This window comes from Bactrocera dorsalis, chromosome 3 (assembly GCF_023373825.1).
Source record: "Bactrocera dorsalis isolate Fly_Bdor chromosome 3, ASM2337382v1, whole genome shotgun sequence".
In the NCBI taxonomy this organism is placed as follows: Eukaryota; Metazoa; Arthropoda; class Insecta; order Diptera; family Tephritidae; genus Bactrocera; species Bactrocera dorsalis.
This window is the reverse complement of record NC_064305.1, coordinates 31,594,053-31,614,100: the sequence shown is the minus strand read 5'-3', so window position 1 is coordinate 31,614,100 and position 20,048 is coordinate 31,594,053. Positions and strand designations below refer to the sequence as shown.

Below are 20,048 nucleotides of genomic sequence, written 5' to 3'. Positions count from 1 at the left end.
CATTTCTTGAGATGAATTGTTGTCCGAAGTTTTCCCTCAAAATGGCCATAGAATCGCGAGCTGTGTGGCATGTAGCGCCATCTTGTTGAAACCACATGTCAACCAAGTTCAGTTCTTCCATTTTTGGCAACAAAAAGTTTGTTAGCATCGAACGATAGCGATCGCCATTCACCGTAACGTTGCGTCCAACAGCATCTTTGAAAAAATACGGTCCAATGATTCCACCAGCGTACAAACCACACCAAACAGTGCATTTTTCGGGATGCATGGGCAGTTCTTGAACGGCTTCTGGTTGCTCTTCACCCCAAATGCGGCAATTTTGCTTATTTACGTAGCCATTCAACCAGAAATGAGCCTCATCGCTGAACAAAATTTGTCGATAAACACATTTCGAACCGAACAATGATTTTGGTAATAAAATTCAATGATTTGCAAGCGTTGCTCGTTAGTAAGTCTATTCATGATGAAATGTCAAAGCATACTGAGCATCTTTCTCTTTGACACCATGTCTGAAATCCCACGTGATCTGTCAAATACTAATGCATGAAAATCCTAACCTCAAAAAAATCACCCGTTATTAATGTGAGAGCATATATATAAATATGCTTCCATATTCCTGTAAGAGAATGGCAGTAAGCGCGTTGAGGTGTACTTGTAGTTAAGTTGGATTATTGACATATTTAAAGCAGCTACTTGGTGCCACTCTACACCTGCAAACTGCTATGCGTATGTATTTCCGGAGCTTTAGCATGACAACTTAAAGCTCCGTTACGCACACAGAAAATACTGACAGTACGTACAATGGCTGCTACTGCGGACGTTTAAATCTCTTTTAGGCACTGTTCACAGTTAATACGTATATATAAAGACATACTCTTACATCTCTCATACATATGGTAAATACAAATCCAAACTCATAAAAGCATTTCCATGAAAAACTTTACTACGCTCCCGGTATGATTTTTCACCATTAACTCGAAGCATACAAAATAATTGAATTGCAAAGTTACCAAAAGTTTAACAAGTTTTTGAATAGGCCTTAAATAGATTTTAATGTTATGGTGGATGCTTTTTATCTACCTTTGCCATTTTCAGAAGTGAGGGTATAAAAGCTATAAAGTCATATGTAGAATTTACGTGCTTTGTAAGCATGTTCCCACAATCATATACCTACGCATTTTGTATAGCAATATTTTGTTACTTTATTTCGGGATACGATCTTTAGACATGAATTTATGTATTAAATGTTAAATATAGAACTATGAGACATTTTACGTTTAATTTTGTTTGTTAAAATATCTTCAACTTAAGTAGTAAAAAAATCGAAAATTATTATCACAAAATTCACAAAGACAAATTGGCTAATTTGACTCTGTACTCATAAAAGTATGCAAAATATCGAATCTTCAAATGGGGTTTGGGTAAACACAACTATTTTGATTGTTTTCTGTCTTCAATATGTTGCATACCTTGAAGAATTAATGTTTTTGTCTACATCTAAATAGTAACTTAGAAACTATGCAGAACAAAAGAAAATTTGATAAATATTCTAAAATATTATTACGGTTTTTGATAGATAGACTTTCGTATAAAAGTAATAAGTTATTTGCTTTGATATTTTCCAAAGGAGATTGTGGTTGTAAGCATATGTACAACAACACTGTGAGCGGGCCTTTAAACCTCGACTATTGCGAGTCAAAGAAACGATGAAAATAATAACCAAACTGACCCATAATTATGGATTATTATTTTTATACTCTCGCAACAAAGTTGCCAAGGAGAGTATTATAGTTTTGTTCACATAACGGTTGTTTGTAAGTCCTAAAACTAAAAGAGTCAGATATAGGGTTATAAAGGGTGATTTTTTAAGAGCTTGATAACTTTTTTTAAAAAAAAAACGCATAAAATTTGCAAAATCTCATCGGTTCTTTATTTGAAACGTTAGATTGGTTCATGACATTTACTTTTTGAAGATAATTTCATTTAAATATTGACCGCGGCTGCGTCTTAGGTGGTCCATTCGGAAAGTCCAATTTTGGGCAACTTTTTCGAGCATTTCGGCCGGAATAGCCCGAATTTCTTCGGAAATGTTGTCTTCCAAAGCTGGAATAGTTGCTGGCTTATTTCTGTAGACTTTAGACTTGACGTAGCCCCACAAAAAATAGTCTAAAGGCGTTAAATCGCATGATCTTGGTGGCCAACTTACGGGTCCATTTCTTGAGATGAATTGTTGTCCGAAGTTTTCCCTCAAAATGGCCATAGAATCGCGAGCTGTGTGGCATGTAGCGCCATCTTGTTGAAACCACATGTCAACCAAGTTCAGTTCTTCCATTTTTGGCAACAAAAAGTTTGTTAGCATCGAACGATAGCGATCGCCATTCACCGTAACGTTGCGTCCAACAGCATGTTTGAAAAAATACGGTCCAATGATTCCACCAGCGTACAAACCACACCAAACAGTGCATTTTTCGGGATGCATGGGCAGTTCTTGAACGGCTTCTGGTTGCTCTTCACCCCAAATGCGGCAATTTTGCTTATTTACGTAGCCATTCAACCAGAAATGAGCCTCATCGCTGAACAAAACACGCGCGCGAAACACATTTCGAACCGAACACTGATTTTGGTAATAAAATTCAATGATTTGCAAGCGTTGCTCGTTAGTAAGTCTATTCATGATGAAATGTCAAAGCATACTGAGCATCTTTCTCTTTGACACCATGTCTGAAATCCCACGTGATCTGTCAAATACTAATGCATGAAAATCCTAACCTCAAAAAAATCACCCGTTACGACGCCGGAAAAGGTTGCGATAGATTCTGGTTGCGCAACTTTCCATATAAAAGTAACGCAAAGTTGCGCAACCTCGCTCCATCCATATGAATGTAACGCAACCTTGTCTGCGAAGATGTGCGAGCAGCAAGCGAAGCGGTGACAATCGGCGATCGTTTGTTCGTTTCTTTCGGCACAGCTCGGCCGACACAACAACACAACACAATGTTGGCATGCTTATGCTGTTGTTGTTTTTGTAGAATAATGTTTCAATTTTTGGTTGGTGACATATTCACATGTGTGCGCATATGTATGTTTGTATGCTTGTGCATTATTGAAGTTATACTTCTTTTTCTTTCGTTTGTCTTTCATTTCTGCGAATTCTCAACTATTTTACGTATGTTTTGGTTGAAATACTCTGCGTTGGCCTTTCAGAATCACACAGAATCATTTCTGTGGTTTTTGAAACTGACCCACGAGGAGGAGGTATATCGTTTTATCTGGGAGCGTGAGATTTAAGAAAATCGCTCGCTTACAAGGGATAAAACGACTTCTGAGTGGCGATTTTAATGAATAAATTCACAGAATCATTTCTGTGCTTTTGGAAATCAATACTAATAAATATTTTCTTACTAATAGAAAATAGATTTATCACAACAATATACATAAACATATACATAATATTGCTGCGATAAATTTAATTTCTATTAGTAAGCAAAAAATTAATAATAAATTTATTAAGACTATACATACTTCTCAGGGCATCACAGCAATGTTATGTATATGTATATACATATTATGCATATGTATTGCTGTGATAAATTTATTGCGAAAGCAAATGTTCTACAAAGTATGTATATTTCTATACTTAAAAAAAATTATTAGAACCATCGTATGTTTCTTGCATTCATAACCACATCATACTTAAGTCAGCGCAACCTATTTGTCAATGGTGGTGTTGGTGGTAAGCGCTTGGAAGGTCAAGATGCTAACACAGGTCCCAGGTTCGAATCCCGACAGAATAAATTTTTAATTTTTTGCTTTTAACATCGTATACTATAAAAATAAATATTTTTCTTTATTTTAATTTCTATTAGTAAGAAAAATATTTATTTGTATAGTATACGATGTTAAAAGGCATACATCTTCTATCCTATCTTGTGTATCTGCACATGCTCATATGATTGTATGTATACGCATGTGCGGGCATTGACTTGCATGTTCATACATTCATATATACTTATATGTACATATATTTGCATACATTGCCGAACAAATAAATCACAAGCATACAAACATACATATGCGTACACATATGAACATGTCACCAACAAAAAATTGATCTTCACAAGTCAATCCGGCAGCCAAATTGGCGAAGAACAAAAGAGAGATGATTACGCTGCATATTCTCTTCCGCAACGAAGAGACGGAACTACTTTCTGAGTCAAAATTCATTCATTTAGACTTTGCTTTATTCTTCATTTTATGTGCATAATAAATTTATAAAATGTGAATTTAAGTTTTCTAGTTTTCTTTCATACAAAATGATATGCATTTCTGAATATCACTAAGAAGTATAACTTCATCCGCGCGTAGGGACTCCACGCACCTTTTTTTTTTTTATTTGTAGACATACATATATATAAGTATATTACTTTTGTAAGCGCGAAATTTTATTATTGCTATTTTATTTTTTACTACTTCCTAGCAATAAAGTACAATATGCTCTCGTTATTACCTGCATTGTTTCAGCTCGACTCACTATGCAGACTGGTTACTTTCAACGAAAAATAAGGGTCTGAAGAAGTTCTTCACCTTCACTTACAGAGAGAGTGAAGGAGAAAAATGCTATTTCGCGCTATGCGAAAACTTTTTCTATGTGCTGAATATGCGCCCAATGTGTGGGGAATTAGCTGAATACCCGCTAAATTAAGGTGGATAAACTCGGTGAATTTACCAGCTTAATAAACTTTAATTATTTAATGAACCAAGCAAACGTATGAAATGCACAGTTTTCATTTATGTTGCGACGATATATTGCTTTCATTATTGTTCTTTAAAATCTCCCCCTATTGCCACTTAAAGCAATATCCGATTCTATATATCCGAGACTGAGTATTACTACTGGGTATTTTCTCAAATTGGCATTAAATGCAAATAAGTGCTAAAATACTCATATACACTTCTACAAGACAATAATTTTCCTTTCTTAACTTATTCTGTATGAAACGTAAATAGAGATTAGGAGCAGAATGTGTAGTCCGATTATAATATTAAAATTACATAAGTAAAAGGTAGTCAGTTTGTGCTTGGTTATAACAAATAAATCTGGTAATTAGGTCTATAATGGCAGAATAAAAATCTTAATTATATGTATGTTTAAAAGGTTTCTCAAAGGGTCCAGTGATCCTTTTTGAAATGAGTGTATTAAGATTTTTTGAGCTAAGTAAATCTTCAACCAAACCTAGAGACGAGCTCACTGCAGATCATAAAAACATTTCCGCACTATAAAGAGACTACACAATTGTTTTCTTCAATATAATCCTGGAGGTTCTTAAAGTCAACCACTTATGATGTCTTCAACTGAAACAAAACTTTTATAACTGTGCCTTTGTCTTTAATAAAGATAAGTATCATGCAGATATTGACACGATAGAGCCTCTGACCGAACAAGTTGAGGCTATGACCAATAAATAGCGCCATCGAGTCTGATATGAATGGCAGACTCATTGAAAAGTTCAATAATCGAATTACACTACTAATAAAAGCAGACTGTTGACATCAATTATTATTTTTTCCTGATTACTATTGTTTATTCTTCTTTTATTTTAGTATTCTACTTGCAATCTAATCACATTAACCCGTTATCAAATTGCAGCTGAAAATAAATTTATAAATAATTTTTAATTACTAGAACCGTTGAGTAATTATATAGAAAATAATTTGGGCATATTATGTGCACATTAAGGTGTCCTTTATTTCCCAAATTGAGAGTGGGTTTTCAAATACATCCCGAAGTTTCAGTGTTTGGTCTAAAAGCGGATCCATAGTAAAAAAGCACTTTATTATACCCCCAAGAGGGTTCGGGGAACCCTACAAAGTATATATATAGTTAATCAGCGTGACGGGCTGAGTCGATTTAGTCTTGTCCGTCTATGCGTCTATGCAAATTCCTAATACTTTGCGAAACCGATTTTATAATCCAAGGCATCAGACCTACAATTGAAATACCTTTTAGAAAACAAAAAAATATTGGAATACAATATCACTTTTTCAAAGTTGTAGTTATACTTACTTACTGTAAAATATCGAAAAATGTTATACACATGGGAAAAGAAATATGATCTTGATGCCTTGTTTACGTTGGATCCTTGTCTGTATGGTAAAAACTGACATGTAAGGGGTGTTTTACAAAAGAAAAAACAGTCAACTTGGAAATAAGGAACACCCTAGTGTACATGTGTGTGTCAATATCAGCGTATAACATAACATGTCAAAATTAAAATTCTAAATTCAAAATATTAAAATAGTTGCCAAAATTAAGATGGCGTGAAGGCGTGTATTTAGAGTAATTATTCGTATGTGTGGCTGCGTGTTTTTGTGTATACACATCATACACACATATGTAATTTGTTTACTTTTAATTACTGACAAAAACACAAATATGCGCAATCGTTATATTTTTAATTAAATTGCAGTGATTCAAAACAAAAGCAACAGCAAACAAAGGAATCAATAAATATCAAGCAAGGAAGGGCTAAGTTCGGGTGCAACTGAACATTTTATACTCTTGCAACTTACAAGAATCAAAGCCAAAGAAATTCTTTAAGGTGTAATACTAATCATAAAGTAGTTGGATGTTCGATAATCCTGATATTAGTTATATATGGGCTAGGCCTGGTTTTCGTTCAAATTTATCTTCTTTAGGAACGATGATACACTGTTATGTGTAAAAAACGCTCTTTCATTTTCATTAGGATGATTCACATATTGACGAATATATGCGTTACAAAGTAACCTCGACGTTCGAAAATCTTTATATTATGTATATGGGGCTAAGGAAATATTGGTCCAATTGAACCCATTTTTTAATACGCTTTTATTAGCTTCACTTGTATGTATGCATGTATGTATGTATGTATTTATGTATGTATGTATGTATGTATGTTTGTAACTTTTTTAAGTGGTACTGAAACGTAGAATATTTGAGCGACACTGTAGGAAGGCGATAGTAAGATTAGCAGCTAACCAAAAAGATGCGCTTAAAAGTATGCAACATCTATATAAAACTAGTTTTAGTGACATTTAAATAGCATACTGATTTAGGCGTCGACAGTTCATAAGATGCAAGGTTGTACAGTAGAACACGCAGTAATTTATCTGGGCTCTCGACTGTTTGCTGCTGGACAAGCTTATGTAGCACTTAGTCGTTGTAGATCTTTGGACTGTATTCGAATTGAAGAACTGGACTGTTCAAATTTGACAAGTAACAGTGAAGCTTTAGAAGAAATGATTCGATTAAGAAGTAATAATTCGTAAAGTCGTCAATAGAATTTGGTCGCAAATAATGTAAAAATTAGTCAATGAAAGGTTACGAGTAGATATTAAATACTGCCTAAGTATCGATTTACTTAACCAATACTACATGTCATAGTTCATATTTTAACAAGTTTTGGGGTTTCTCACATCAAACTAAAAAATTAAAAATAAATATAGTTTAAAAAAACTAAAAAACACGCTTTTAAAGCATATCAAACCAAAAAGTGAAAAATAATTCTTTGTATAAACTAACAATAATAATGAAAGCAAAATTCCTGCATTATTGTGAGAAAAGCGTGGCATGTTCGATATATGAAAAATATGTCACAAAGCACCCCACGCTTTTCTCACAATAATGCAGGAATTTTTCCTTAATTATTATTGTTAGTTTATACAAAAAATTATTTTTCACTTTTTGGTTTGATATGCTTTAAAAGCGTGTTTTTTAGTTTTTTTAAACTATATTTATTACATATAGACTTACCATTACAAGAGAAGGAGAGAAGGATTATCGCTTAATTTCAGTTATATAAGTATATCAAACATTGACCAACAGTTTCGTCCAAAGTCCGGGGTCTAAATATACGGTAACTATGGGATTTCACCAAAAATTGGGCGGTGCCACACCCATCGTCCAATTTTTACTCCAGTTCCCATAAAGCTTTCTCATAATTTAGTTGTTGTAGAATGAGCGCCTTAGGGGACATGTACATTAAACTTGCTAGAGGGCAGAGCCAGGCCCACTTTTTCAAAAAATTTTTCCTAGAGATGTCTCTTGCCACTGCGATCCTCTGCATCAAATTACAGATTTATATCTTAATTTAATGCTTAGTTATGGCACTTTATCTGTTTTCGGTTAATGACGATTTGTGGGCGTGGCAGAGGTCCGATTACGCCCATTTTCGTACATAGATTTTTTTGTACTAAGGAACGTACGTGCTAAGTTTCATAAAGCTATCTCAATTTTTACTTAAGTTACAGTACGCACGGACGGACGGGCGTACGGAAAGACAGATAGTCATCCGGATTGCAACTTCTTTCGTCATCGTGATCATTTATATGTTCATATATGATTATCGATTATTTTTTAAGTGATACATACAACCGTTAGGTGAACAAAATATTAATACTCTGTAGCAACTGATTGCAAAAGTATGAAAATGTAAATAAATACCAAATGCAGTATTGAAGCAAATCACTACTAATCATATTAGCAGCGAATAAATGAAGCGCAAATTAGGTGAAGGATTTGTAGTCACTAAACTTGCTTTTGAATATTCATCAAATAATATTTGCCATTTGGCTCGCACTCAAACAAATAATTTTCTGTACAAAAAGTAAATGAAAAAATTTAAATGAGTCTCAAATTAAATAAATATTTGAGTGTGTGCGAAAATTAGTTAGTTAAGAACTTAAATTATTAATAGCCAGCAAACCACAAATATCAGCACCATAATTATATTACATATTACGTGAATTGCTGATATTTTATTCATTGTTAATTTTACATTTACTTTAACTACAGTGAGAAAAAGCACACACGCCCGGAATTACACGAGTGTTTTATTTTTTTTTTATTTCTATATTTATACTTTTTGTACATTCCCTGTAGTATTGTATTTATTTCTAGTGGGCTCTAATTGGTTTCGATATTTGCCAATGCATATGTATGTGTTTATAGTTCTATTAAAATATAGTATTTAATTTTTGTTAATACTGAAAAAAAATAGTTTTGAAAATTCTAGCATAGTATTCATGAAAAAATATTAGAAATTTGTTGACAAAATATTTATAAATAATTTTTAAATTATTACAAATACTTTATGTTATTCATTACATAACCTTTTTTAAAATGTTAAAAGAAAAACTTTTGATAAATTTTTCATTAATAATAATTTAATTATTTGGCATTAAATGAACTTTCAAAAAATAATATGAAATTCTTTAGTACAAATTAAAATTTAAATTAATTAAAATTTATTTTATAGGCTGGTACGACTGTCAGTGAAATCTGTGCCAAATGGCACTTCAAAACAATCAGTAGTGTTTAGGATACGCTTGATTTTCTGAAGAACGTCACGTGCATTCGAAGATTTTTACGATGAGTAAAATTATTCAACAAAGAAGTTTCTTTAAAATTAGTGTGCCGAATTCAATTTTCGGTGTCGAAACGTTGAGAATATTGGAAGGAAGTGTTTTTGATTGGTACGAATTATTCAAAGAGGTCCGAGAACGTGAGACCACGTCCAGGACGGCCATTAACATCAACTGATGGACAACTTTTCAATAAAACAAAGGAATTGGAGTTTAAGAATCGACAATTAATAGAAAGAAATCTTGATGGCATCCTTGGAATATGGAAAGGATCAGTAAAAACCATTTTGAAAAATCATTTGTGCCTAGGGAAAGTAAAAACACGATTGGTTCCAAAATCACTAGATGCCATCGTTGGAATATGAAAAGGATAGAGAAAACCATTTTGAAAGATCATTGAGTGCTCTTCCGAAAATTGGTTGTTTCGAGAATTGTCAAAAATTTTTGTACAAGTATAACGGGGCCAAGGGGTATTACTTCGAGGGGACGATGTAGATTTTGAAGAATAAATTAAAAATTTAAAAATTATGAACAAAGTCGTACCATTTTTTTTGCATAGTAGCATATATACTTTATACTCTCCTACTACTCCTTTTGGGTATTACAAAATTCGTAGTAAACTTAAAATACCCTATTCAGGATAAAAACCGTAGGCTTCACTGACGGTAAGAAACTTCACCGATATCATTCTAAAACTGGTTGGCATGCCATCTAGTTTGCCTTCATGTGCCACTTTTCTCTGTAAAAATCTGATATCTGTATCAGAAATTTTAGTTAACGAATAGTTTAGCTTAGTAACCCAGTCTTTTCAGACACAAACCTTTTTCCCCAAAAATAATGTGTGATTGAACTCATTTAAAAGGAAACACAAATCTTCAGGACTATTACTAAGAATTGGGACTCTCTTCTGCGAAATTATTTTTCAACAGGTTACTTTACTATTTTCAGCCTGGTAAATAAAAATTTAATATTTAACACTCTTTTGACACCCTTTCTTTATCAACGTACTTACGTAATAACATCTGGTTGAAGCTGTCTACCAGACTATCTAAATGCATTGTAGCACCATGCCCATAAATCAATTTCATGCAATTTACTAATTAGCATTTTTAATGACTTTGGGTGCTGGGCATCACGTACAACAACAGCAAGAAATTTACAGCATCACATTCGCACCTAAACCAGATGCTATTCATAATATATATAACAAACCAAAAATTTAATAAAACACCTCGACGCTAATTCGTCTGAACTATTAATGTGTGGAATGGTTCTTTAAAGACACCTCTCTGCACAGAAGAGGACATAATATGGTTTATGTTAACGAATATCAAACTCAACTGAGTTGTAATAGGGATATTCACATCAGCTTTGTCAATTCGTTAGTCGTTATTCGGTAGTTTTTTACGTGAATTTTGTGTTTTTATGCTAGCTACGAAATAATTTTAAAAAAATTTTTCATAAGTATTTAAAAAATTGAATTAGCTGGCTTTGAACAAAATTTACCACACTACAGAGATCGAGAAAAAAGTATGATCCTAGTTAAGTGTATTAACGAAGTATCAACTAACTAATTACCAGATTATCGTGTTGGTCTGAATACCCCTAACGAATTTAATACCTAAACCATTTACAGTTATACAGTTATATAAAGCGAGAATTTAGAAAACCCCTAAATATTAGTTGAGATCTTAAATCAACCAGGCATATTATTTGAGTTTAGATAATTTCAATGTTTCACTAAAAGATTTGGAATTCAATAAAAAAATTTGTATTAAAATGTGATAGAACCTGAATCCATACAATAATGCGGTTGGCATACTTGTGAACTTGTAAACAATTATTTCATTAAATCCTCGCAGCAACCTTGTAATCAGTGGTCAAAAAGGTGAGCACAACGTCCCAGGAATTTTGAACAACTCTAAAACTCTCTTTGATTTATAGGCAACACATTTTTAACCTTTCAGCATTCATCTGGGAATCAAACTCAAAATCAATTAACTTCGTGGTTCAGTAGATCATAAAATTTCAATTAATGGAACTCTCGATAATGATTCATAAAGTCATATAGTCAGCTATATCAGTATTTTCATAACCACTGAGGCTGCAATTATAAAACTTATTTAAAAAGCTTTCAATAGATGACGACCAGAAGGCAATGTAGGATTTACATAAAAAGATCGGTAAATATACCACTTTCAGGTACCTAGTTACTTATTTAAAAACCTTTCAATAGATGATGACCAGAAGGCAATGTAGGATTTACATAAAAAGATCGGTAAATATACAACTTTCAGGTACCTAGTATACCATAATCTTTACTATCATAGAAAGCTTTCGATAACTGAAAGACAATTAGAGTTTTAAAATGGAACAAAGTTCCTTCTTCAATTATTTAAACTAAATAAACGAGGCAGTATGGTGTAAAGTTTTGTTAGTAACACCAACTATATTTTATATAATATGTAACTTCCTGTATCATATTTATCTCAAACCTTAAAACAAAGCAACCAAACAGCTAAACAAAAACAACAACTGTAAATAAATTAAGTTCCTCAAATAGCCATTGGCATTTCCTTTGCTTTGCTAATGGGCTTAACTTAACGCAACTCAATACAGCCCTTAGCCGAGTTTACTATATACACGCGCATATAACTCAAAACGGCGTCCGTTCCAACCAGCCATTCGCTTAACATTACTTTTGTTCATTTACAAATGGCCGAAGTCAGAAATCACATAAGTGCAATTTCTACTTCATCAACATAATTAATTTTAAAACCACACAGCGAAAAGGATAGAAAAATTATGAAAAGACAACAACAACAATAGCACATTAGCGAAGAAATTGATAGACTAAGTTCACCAGTGTAAACAGCTACTGAGACTCTTAGAGACAGTCGAAACGAAAAGATTATCCACGGATTATAAACTTGCATGTAGGGTTGGTGCAAGGTTTTAGATATACATATATTATTAAATATTTTTCAGCAAAGTATACAAGACCCTACTTCTGACCGTGAGCGTAAAGAGAAAGTGCAAATACTCGACCAGGTTGACCGGCAAGGATATTAAGCAAAGGCAGGGCAGGAAGTGATAGCACTCGGTTAAAGCAGGCAGTGCGCAGTAAGTCCAATCAAATCAAACACTAAAAATCGAGTAAAAACACAATTTAAACTTTCGTTTTGCGATCCGCACAAAAAGAAGATAACGACGAAGAAGTCCTGGCGGACAAAGGAGCATAAAATTTACAAACTGTATTCCACCCTCCAGGACCGACAGAGCGACAGTCTAGAGTTTCCAATATTTTGAATTTATTTGCGCTTTTACTTTTACTTTATTATTTTATTTTTAATATTACCTTTATTATTTTCGCAACTGCAAACAACTCTTCCTGCCAAAGTGCATGGACGTGGCCGACACTTTTGCATTTTATCGCTGCCCGGCTTGCAATTGCAATTTTTTTTATGTTTTTAGTTGTTGTTGCGTTTTGTGGGAAAAACTTTTCCCGTTGCGTGTTTCAGCCCTATCTCGCTACTTTTTCGATTGCCGCATTTAAATGCACATTTAAATGCACAATCACAGCCAACCAAGCGGATGAAAGAGAATGCTTTGTGGTCCGAGTAAGCATTATTCGAGCGGAGTCTTTTGTATGTGCTGCTGGGGAATACTTGCATATAAAAAACAATTTTAGCATGGAATTAGATATTTGACAGCGTAAATGCAATCCTAATTAAAGAAAAAGTTCAGCATTCTTTGATTTAATCTGTCTATAAAATGTACGAGGGCTGCCCGATAAATAACCGACCTCAACGTGAAGCTAGCGGCACATCTGAAAAAAAAGTTTCTACTTCAAATTGTGCATATTATAATAGCTACTCGCCAAAATTTCAGAAATTTATCTTGCGCAATTATCTGTTGACAGTCGTTTTTGTGAGTCTATTTCGGTGATTTCCCCAAAATGGAAAAAATTGAATATCGAGCTGTAATTAAATTTTTATTTTTGAAAGGCAATACGCCTTCACAAATCAAAGATGAGTTGGACTCTGTGTATGGTGACTCTGCACCATCGTTTACCACCGTAAAATTTTGGGCAGCTTAATTTAAACGTGGTCGCAGGAGCTTGGAAGATGATGCACGTCCTGGGCGTCCAAAAACTGTAACCACAAACGATAACATCGCTAAAGTTCATCAATTGGTACTAGACGACCGCCGGATCAAAGTTAGGGAAATAGCTGAGGTTATGAAGATGTCAAAAGAAACTGTTCGTCACATATTAAACTAAGATTTGGGCATGAAAAAGCTGTCCGCGCGTTGGGTGCCGCGTTTGCTTACGCTAGACCACAAACGTGCGCGCATGAACATTTCCAGCGCTCTGTTGGCTCAGTTTAGAGGCAATAAGACCGAGTTTTGTCGCCGATTGATAACTGTAGACGAAACTTGGATTCATCATTATACGCCCGAAACAAAAAACCAATCTAAACAGTGGATTGAAAAGGGGGAACCAGCCCCAAAAAAACCTAATGCTGTGTATTCGGCTGGGAAAGTGATGGCAAGTGTATTTTGGGACAGCCATGGAATTATTTTTATCGACTATCTTGAAAAAGGAAAAACTATAACAGGAGCATACGGCCACATTTGCAAAAAAAGAAAGTCTTGTTCCACCAAGACAACTCACCATCTCACACCTCAACAGTCCCCATGGTGAAAATCCACGAATTGCGGTTCGAACTGCTTGACCATCCACCTTATTCACCGGATCTAGCACCAAGCGACTTTTTTTTGTTTCTTCAACTTAAAACTGCGCTCGGCGGCCAGAGATTTTCGTCAAATGAGGAGGCAATCTCTTTCGTGAACTCGTATTTTGCAGACAAAGACGCCAAGTACTATCTGGAAGGGTTGCAGAGATGGGAGCATCGCTGGGAGAAGTGTGTGGAGTTACAAGGAGACTATGTAGAAAAATAAAAAAAAACAATTTTGAAAAAGTCGCGTGCATCATGGTTAGGTCGGTTATTTATCGGACAGCCCTCGTATATAGTAGATAAATGATCAGCGTGATGATATGAGTAGACTTAGCAATTTCCTTGTATATGGTTGTATATATGCAAATTAGTCGCTCAGTTCCATATCCTTCTCTCCCTAATAAGTTGCTCATGTGTCGGCATCGCCGTAAACGAATCAAAAATATTATTTATATAATATTTCTTATTTGTTTATTAAATTTAAATAAGAAAATATCCATCTCATTTTATTTTGAAATATAATTTACTATAGGCACTTGTTTTAATTATTAGAACTGAAATTGCTGAATAAAGAAGGAGGAATTTCAGCGAAATGCCTTATAATCATATGATAGCGCTTCACTTTCTTATAATTGTTAGCACATAAATGATGTCCAGTAAGATTGTAAAAAATAATTTTTGAATTATAGATTTCTCACTTAATACACCTGCAAAAAGGTTTACAATGTGAATTTGTTTAAATGTTTACAGTTTAATTTAATGAATTTGAAGTGAAAAATGTGCATAAAGTGTGTTAAATGTAGTGAAATAACTTGTTGAAATGTTGGGATTTTTTAACTTTCTAAGCGTTTGCGATGCCTATAATCCGGTATGTTTTTTTAATCAGGAAGACTTCCTCTTTCCAACCATACCTTCAGATCGCGGCGCAAAAGAAATCGGAATTTTGCCTATTTAATTAAGTACTTAAATAATTATGTAACGAAGTTATATATAGTATTAATTATTAATAGGATACAATTATAGAATAAAATTGAAAGATTTGTTATTTACAACAATAATTGATTTTTCTTTTGCTGCCCTGCAGTTACGCATACTTATTTTCAACTCCTTTATGCAGTTAAATCGTTCCATAAAATAAATCTGATGTTTCAGCAGATTGCAACGTCACATGCAAAGGGGTAGGATATCCATACATTAAGAATAATGTTCAGGATGTTAGGATGTACAGCCCTTTAACCCAAAATCTTGAATTGGAATTGAATTACTTTTTTTCAATTTACTATTTTTTTTATTTACTTTACTACAAATTTACTTGCAGATACTGTACATGTCAGGAGGGAGCATAGATACGTGCAAATTGTTCTCAAAAGAATCAACTACACATACACAAAGCACTTAAAAAAAAAATTTGCACATCTGACAACAAAACAACTAACTTTATATAAGCAAAATATTACATTTCATTGCTTGCTACTAGAAAAATAACGATATATTCACCCACCAACACACAACTTAAATCATTGACAGGATATTTGTGTGCTACCGAGTAAGCACACGACTCCCGGCACTCGTTCTCGGCTGTGCCAAGCACACGACACAAACGCTAGTCAACGACAGACTGAATCGCACGACACAACCCGCTCAGCCAACAAAACACGGCATATCTAGTGAGTTTTGTGACCTTTTTTCCTAAATTTGCATTTAAAACTTCAGCTTTTTCTATCAAAACGAAATCAGCGTTGCAATCATTGCAACGATACTTTCATTAACCGTTTGTAATTGCCGACTGTGTAGCCGTTAGCTTAACGCGTCCAACCGCCAACGAAAACAAAACCGGCAACCGATAAAATGCACGCTCATGTCTTTGCCACACAACAACGACTGGACGCATATGCATGTCCATCCTCCTGCAACAGAAACGCCAGAAGCTCTGCTTTGAATCAAAAATTTTACGAAAAGCACAAGAATTAGACGCGTAATCCATTACTCACTTGTCTCCGTATTTTACCGTAGACACGCTAACACACACTAAATTGTGCCTTCGTATAACAGTTGTTTAAATAGAAAGTGCAGTAAGCGCTAGTTGGACAATCGGATATTCTCAGCTGGCGGTTTAACTTTAATACCATATGTTGCTTATGCAAAACATTGTTATGATGGAGTGTGTAAGTAATTTTTGGTTTGCTGAGCGCAAGGCTTCTGAATAAGACGCTCGTTGAGAGCTTTCAATTTATACCGTTAAGGTTCTCCAATTTAAATAACCGGGAAGTGTGCGAGTGCCAGTAAGCTCTCGTGAATTTTCAAATAGCTTAATCCGCTGAATGTGGAGGATGGAAGCAAGTGTTGATTTGCTGAGCGCAAGGCTTCTCAATGAGACGCTCGTTGAGAGCTTTCAATTTACACCGTTAAGGTTATCTAATCTAAATTGCCGGGAAGTGTGCGATTGCCAGTAAGTTCTCGTGAGTTTTCAACCAGCTGAATCACCTGAGAATGGAAGTAAGTGTTGATTTGCTGAGTGCAATTCAGTTCAATAAGACACTCGTTGTGCGCTTTCAATTATTACCGTTAAGGTTCTCTTATCTAAATCGCCGGGAAGTGTGCGAGTGCCAATAAGCTCTCGTGAGTTTTCAACCAGCTGAATCCCCTGAGGATGGAAGTAAGTGTTGATTTGCTGAGTGCAATTCAGTTCAATAAGACACTCGTTGTGCGCTTTCAATTATTACCGTTAAGGTTCTCTCATCTAAATCGCCGGGAAGTGTGCGAGTGCCAATAAGCTCTCGTGAGTTTTCAATCAGCTGAATCCCCTGAGGATGGAAGTAAGTGTTGATTTGCTGAGTGCAATTCAGTTCAATAAGACACTCGTTGTGCGCTTTCAATTATTACCGTTAAGGTTCTCTAATCTAAATCGCCGGGAAGTGTGCGAGTGCCAATAAGCTCTCGTGAGTTTTCAAACAGCTGATTACACTGAATGTCGGGCAAAAGTTTAGGGTACTTTTAACGGTTATTTTGGAAGAAATCAGTATAGGCAAACGGTTTGAAAGGAAAATGATAAAATTCTAAAGCTTGGTTATTTGGATATTATGGGGAAAGCGGATTGGTTGCGAAGATTTATCAATACATATCAAGGTAACAGTTCTTTAGTTACAATGTTCAATTTTTGCAAATTAAATATTTTATTAGAATTTTTTATTCTGAAATTTTTGGGAAAAAATATTTGAAATTCGTCATTGTGACGCCATTTCTAGTGGCTCCACTGAAAACAGCTGCACCCGCGTTGGCAAAATAACTCTTTACAGGGTTATCTTAAGCGAAAAAATATATGTTTTAGTTAAACCCTTAACTTAGAACTTGATCGAAAGAAAAACAACTTAAAATTGGATTATTCGCAGACATTTTCACAAAAAAATCAAAATTTCTGTGAAAATTTCGCAACATTTTTATACTCTTGCAACCTGTTACTTAAGATTATTATAGTTTTTTTCACCTAATGGTTGTATAAATACCTAAAACTAATCGAGATAGATATAGGTTTGTGTATTTAGTAATGATCAGAATGTGGGGACGAGATGAAATCCGGTTAACTGTTTGCCTGCTCGTCCGTCCATGCAAGCTGTAATTTGAGTAAAAATTGATATATCTTCATAAAGCTTCCTTAGTATTAAAAAAGTTACGAGCTCGTATATGGCCGTAATCGGACCACTGCCACGGCCACAAAACACCATTTACCAAAAACATAATATGAAATAACAAAGCGCGAAATTAAGATAGCAAACTGTAAATTGGCACAAGGATCGCAGTAGCCAGGGACATCTGTGGGAAAAAAAAATTTTAAAAAGTGAGCACGGCCTTCTAATTAGTTTAATGCATATATGTATCTCCTAAGCTACAAAAGCTGCAACAACCAAATTCGCTTAACGCAAATATTATAAAAACTTCAGTGAAAAAAGTGTGAAAATGGATAACATTGGAAGACAAGACACTCCCAATATAACGGTACTGCTCAAAACCACTTAAAGCGCAATAAACCAATAACTAATTACGCCAGAAACAGGCTTTGGGAGCCGGAGTGAAAATCTCACAATGTGCGTGGCATCTCATGTCTCGGGACCTGACCAAGCCAATTTCGACTAAATTTAGTACACATTTCCTTCATATTCCTATGTCACAGTGTGAAAATGGGCGAAATCGGCTCACAACCACGCCAACCTCCCATATAATACAATTTTAAATTCCATTTGATTCTTTAATTTTTTCACTACAATCAGAAACAATTGGTGTAACAGGCTAAAACTTTGCGCTATCTTCACGAAATTTGACATGGATTACTGCTTAAGGTAATAACATAATCTCCAAAAAAATTGTTCAGATCGGATTACTATAGCATATAGCTTCCATACAAACTGAACACATAGTTACTAAAAGAAATGCATCTGTCAAGGGTATATTAGCTTCGGCGCAGCCGAAGTTAACGTTTTTTCTTGTTGTTCTAACATATTTAACTGATATAAGACGTCTGCTTTGGAAAGGGTAGAGGTGCATTAATGACAAAAATCCGACATAAATATGCAAGATATTTTTTAAAGTCTTAACTGGTTTTTACCTTTTTGTTACGATTAACTACACACCGTGCCTTTAAAAACATTGAAAAATAAAATATATTTCTTAACTGAATGCGAAAATGAAAATAATGGAAAGCAAAATGGAATTTAAATACAAAGAATGCTGTAAAAACAAAAATAAAAACAGAAAAGCAAAATTTGGAATGGATAACGCCATTATTTGCATGTTCGCTAGAATATTCGGCAGCATCGATGTTTTCTAAGCACTTTTGTGCTTTTTTCGAGCGCACAAGAGCGCTTTTATGCTATGAGATGAGAATCACGATTTATTTTCGCCTGCGTTATGCAAATTCAAAGTTGCGTTCGCGACGAAACCAGCTGTTCGACGAGGCTGCCCGGTTTAATAAAGCATAACAACGCTGCAGATTCGCTGACCATGACCTGAAAAAGCCGAGCGCGGGAGCACCAAGTTACAAGTGGCGGTCGCGGCCCGGCTTTGACAAATAAAAAACGACATAAACGCGCGCACTCTCAAACACACAAATACATATACTACTAGCTGACCCGGCGAACTTCGCCCCGCCCAATTTTTATTTTTTTTTTTGGAAGTCATAGACTCGTATAACTTTACCACAAATAATCTGAACTTCAAACAACGCATTTTCATTTAATGTTTTTAATGTTTGTAGCGCCATCTACTGTAACATACCGCACTTACTCAATACCGCTGTTAGCGCCACCAACTGGTGGATAGCTCTTTGCTAATAATAAACAAATAATTTGCAATAAATAAATAATGCGACCATAAGGAGAGTTATAAACTATCCTATCTTTCAAGTTGGACCAAACTGCACACAGTGTTAAAAATTTCATTAAAATCGGTTCGGTAGTTTAGGAGTCCATCGCAAACAAACAACGTGACACGTGATTTTTATATATTAAGATGTATAAAGTGAAAGTAATATGCAGCATCAATGCCTAGAACGCCTTACGAATGCATTGCGGCAATTCTTTGAAGATCTAACAAATAGCAATCGCACTGCCTACGCGCCGCTTTAGCAACGACAAAAGAATGGTTGGTACAAAAGCGCGTTGTAAAGCCTGTGCTCATAGCGCGCGTATCACGTTCCAGCACATGCAACATTAAAATATTTGTTTCGTTTATGGCCAACGGTGGCGGCTTAAATTGGTGGCAGCGCCTGCCAAGTTTCAATCAACGCAATATCTGCATTCAAGTTATTGCTGGAGATACGTATGCGAGAGCTGGGCACTCTAATGGCGTTGAGCTACACAATGAGTGTGCTTATGAACTGTGCTATACAAATGTTTGCTAGTATGTATCTTAATC

The 20,048-nt window shown here is 34.8% G+C and overlaps 1 pseudogene; it reads left to right on the top strand.

Annotated features, from left to right (window-relative positions):
• The first annotated feature begins 3,201 nt into the window (after positions 1–3,201).
• Positions 3,202–3,331, top strand: LOC125777990 (small nucleolar RNA U3; annotated as a pseudogene).
• Positions 3,332–20,048: the final 16,717 nt, after the last annotated feature.